The 4,207-nt window shown below is 44.2% G+C and overlaps 1 pseudogene across 1 annotated transcript; it reads left to right on the plus strand.

Annotated features, from left to right (window-relative positions):
- The first annotated feature begins 270 nt into the window (after positions 1-270).
- Positions 271-3,883, plus strand: LOC310779643 (grpE protein homolog 1, mitochondrial pseudogene; annotated as a pseudogene). Its single transcript has 2 exons — positions 271-295; positions 3,537-3,883. The product of its transcript is annotated as a grpE protein homolog 1, mitochondrial pseudogene (transcript).
- Positions 3,884-4,207: the final 324 nt, after the last annotated feature.

The raw sequence follows: 4,207 nt of genomic DNA on the forward strand, positions 1-4,207 counted from the left end.
GTTTCATGCTCTACTTTTCAGTTTAAGCTAACTAAAGTTGGAACCGTGTTTCAGTTGATCATCATTACCACATTTCCTCAAACATTTAACAAAGAGAATTGGTAAACCAATAGGCTAACATCATTTTGGGTCATAATTCAATTTCTAAGTACAAAACAATATCCAGCTCTAAGCTGTTCCAAATAATATGTTTTAACTCACAACTTATTTTGCCTTTGTTCCCAGGAAAAGTGGAAGCTGGTTGTAGACGACACGCTTAATCTGCTAAAAATGGTGGACGATGCTGGGTTCAAAGGTAAAAACAATATTGTGTTACAGTAGGCCTACTTAGTCCTCACAATCATGGAGTATGAGTTTCATCACAGTCACAGAAAGATGGTCAAGTCTTCATGGAATAATGCAGAAAAGGATCACACGTCAGGAGTTGTGCATCACTGCCTCTAGAGGTCACCAAAGGACAGCTGAGCTCTCAGTTCTTCCCACTTCCAGGGAAAAGTGCCCCAGGATGCTTTTCAGTTAGTTAACACAAAAAAACACAGTTAGTAGACGGACAAGCCTGTCTTTTATTGTCACACGAACACACCCAACACATGCATGCGGCCACGAACACACACTCATGCTGACGGTTGCCGGTGAAATTTGTGCTCTGCATTTAACCCATCCAGGCTTGTCCTTTCCTCCGAGGGGCAGGCCAGGAGCAGTGGTCGCTTTTTCTTTCCAGCGCCCGAGGACCAACTTCGGATGTTGTCGTCACTGGTCGGATGACGATGACGATCTTCTGCATGTTTTTAGTGGGGGGGTTATGTACGGAGGAACCCCCTGGGGAGCACGGGGAGAACATGCAAACTCCACACAGAAAGGCCCTTTCAACGAGATAACCCACCTGGGCAGTAGGCACTGAAGATATGGGGGGGAACACAACCCCAGCGCCCACAGCGTACCAGGCGAGAATCGAACTCAGGACTTTCTAGCTGTGAGGCGACAGCGCTACCGACTGCGCCACCGTACCCCCTCCCTTCACCACCTCACCCCCTCCCTCACCCCTCACTTCACCCCCTCACCGTACCCCTTCACCACCCAAAGACAAGTCAAAAAGTAAGCAGCCTAGAGTGCAGTTACCACATCATCTGAATGATAGTTCTGTGTTAAACTGAGCAGCCTAGAGCGCAGTTTAACACATCATCTGAATGATAGTTCTGTGTTAAAGTGAACAGCCTAGAGTAAATGGTAAATGGACTGCATTTATATAGCGCTTTTATCCAAAGCGCTTTACAATGTGCCTACATTCACCCATTCACACACAGAGGGCGGCCAGCTGCCACGCAGGGTGCTGGCACAGCCATCGGGAGCAATTCGGGGTTAAGTGTCTTGCCCAAGGACACTTCGACATGCGGACTGGAGGAGCCGGGGATCGAACCACCAACCTTCTGATTCGTGGATGACCCGCTCTACCTCCTGAGACACAGCCGCCCCTAGAGCGCAGTTTAACACATCATCTGAATGATAGTGTGTGTTAAAGTGAACAGCCTAGAGCGCAGTTTAACACATCTTCTGAATGATAGTTCTGTGTTAAACTGAGCAGCCTAGAGCGCAGTTTAACACATCTTCTGAATGATAGTTCTGTGTTAAACTGAGCAGCCTAGAGCGCAGTTTAACACATCTTCTGAATGATAGTTCTGTGTTAAACTGAGCAGCCTAGAGCGCAGTTTAACACATCTTCTGAATGATAGTTCTGTGTTAAAGTGAGCAGCATAGAGCGCAGTTTAACACATCTGAATGATAGTTCTGTGTTTCATGCCCAGATTTCCTCTTCATTAGCTAAAGTACTCATTCATATTCAGTGGGCAAGTAATTAAAGTAAAGTAACGTGTTACTGTAGGCCTAATTATATTACTTTCCGAGTAACGAGTAATGTAAGGGATTACAATTTCCCAAAGAGTAATTATATAGGGCTAACTATATTGGCTTGTCTGGGTGTTTAAACCATCAAAAGCCAACTGGCCATAACGCTTTAATGAATAGATGGACTAATGTTAGTTAGCACAGGCCGCTAGGTTATAAAGAGGGCAAGGCCTCACCTTCTTTTGCCGGCATATATATAGACTATGTATATATATGTAGTAACTGAGTAGTAATAATATGCCTGACAACGCCACCTCCCGCTTGTGGAGGGGGCAGGAGGAACCCCTAGACCTTAGACTGTTCAACTTCCCTTGTACAGGAACAATTAGTTTACTAGAGGCAGTTTGTGGAAAAATATAACAACTTTATTACCATGTAATTACAAAACACATCACTGTTGAGTATACAACTAGCAAGACAATAAGGTCCTTAAGGCAAGATCTTTAGTATAAAAATGGCAATCTAAAAGCTACCTCTCCAGATCTACGGAAGGGCGGGTCGGCCCGTGCACACAGTGAATACCAAAATAACTAGGGGAAAAGAAAAGGGGACACGCCTGGACTCAAAGAAATCATGCAATATAAATACAAAATTCAACTACAAAACATGCAGTGCCAGGGTCTATCAATCCACACCAATAAAACCAAAGGGGGTCCCCAGTGCAGTCCCAAGCAGAAAGGAAGGCCGTGTGCAACAGGGCGGACCCGGCCTTGGACAGGGTTACACGCCTAAACTGTAACAGAACAGAGGAGAGAAAACCAGTTAAAATATGCCAATATGAATCAGTCTCAAAATCTATGCCTATAGTGTACCTTGAATAAATGGCTCAAATAAACAAAACAAAAATAGTAAATTAACAGTGGGAAAAACAGTGGCTGGACTGGTCCCTTTAAGGAAACAAACAAAACGCATTAGTTGCCAGCCCTAGTATCAGACTCTAAATAAAACACTGTATTCAAATCATTAAAATAACAAAACAGCTTAAAACCTACTTTGTGTTGCAGTAACTGTATACACAATGCAAGGCCAAGGCAAGGGGGGGCAACCTCAACACCAGAGCTGCTGTATAAAAGAAGACAGTGATGTTACAAAACTAAAATACATTAAAATACACAAAGAGGCAACGCATCAAATGTATACTGCTTTACCCGTGTCTCCAGGTAGGGCAGACAGAGCAGACACCACAGGAGGTCACTTCATTTGTAAAACTGAAATAATAAAATAAATGCATTAAAATAAGATAATAAAACACAATGATGTTGGCTAAATTAAAGTGCTAAAGAGCATGGGAAGCCTCCATGTGCTCACACAATAGGCTAACAGTAGCATTAGCTGTAACAAACAAAAGCGTGGCACAAAAGTAGCAGATCTACAAGGTTCAGTTTTGGCCTACCATGTGTTCTCCTTCTCCCTGCATGAACCAACACCACAGCAGAGACCAAAAGGCTCTCTACTGGGAGGAGCTAGGCTTTTATACTTCCTGGTCATGTGACTAGGTCAGGTGCAGTGGGTGCACCATTCACCTGGATTCCCACATATATATATATATATATATATATATATATACACACACATACATACATACATACATACATACATACAATCATGTTCTAACCACTCTCCCTACCCACCAGGGATGCAGGACTTATGCAAGGACCTGCTGGAGATGGCGGACATCCTGGAGAAATTCAACGGGAGCGTGCTCAAGGAGGAGGTGACGAGCCACAACCCCAACCTGAAGAACTTGTAAGACTGTGTGGTGATGAGCGAGGTCCAGATCCAGAAGGTTTTCACCCAGCACGGACTGGGCAAGCTCAACCCTGACGGCCACAAGTTCGACCTCAACGAGCACCAGGCCTTCTTCCACGTCCCAGTGGAGGGCAAGGAGCCGGGTACCGTGGTTATTGTGATGAAGGTGGGCTACAAGCTTCAGGGCCGCATCCTGAGGTGCGCACTGGTTAGTGTTGCCACAGCCCCCTAGTGGCTGTGTGAATATAATTGACTATAGTATATCAAAATGCTATTATGGGACAACAACAAAAAACACTACCAAAATAAGAAAAAGGCAACTACTGTAGTTATCCAGGGGAGTCTCACTGAGAGCAATGCTCTCTTTTCAGGAGTGCCCTGTTTACACACAATTTCATGTAGGCCTATTTGAACACCAGTGTTCAATTCATGCTCTGTAAGACATAGGTTAACTCTTTTCAGTTTTGAGAAATTGAGCCATAGTTTCTGGCAATGTGTATAAACGTTTTGGAAAATATGTAATGGACTGAATCTACAGTACCTCTATCACATATTG

This window comes from Poromitra crassiceps (genome assembly GCF_964638095.1).
Source record: "Poromitra crassiceps genome assembly, chromosome: 7".
Classification (NCBI taxonomy): Eukaryota; Metazoa; Chordata; class Actinopteri; order Beryciformes; family Melamphaidae; genus Poromitra; species Poromitra crassiceps.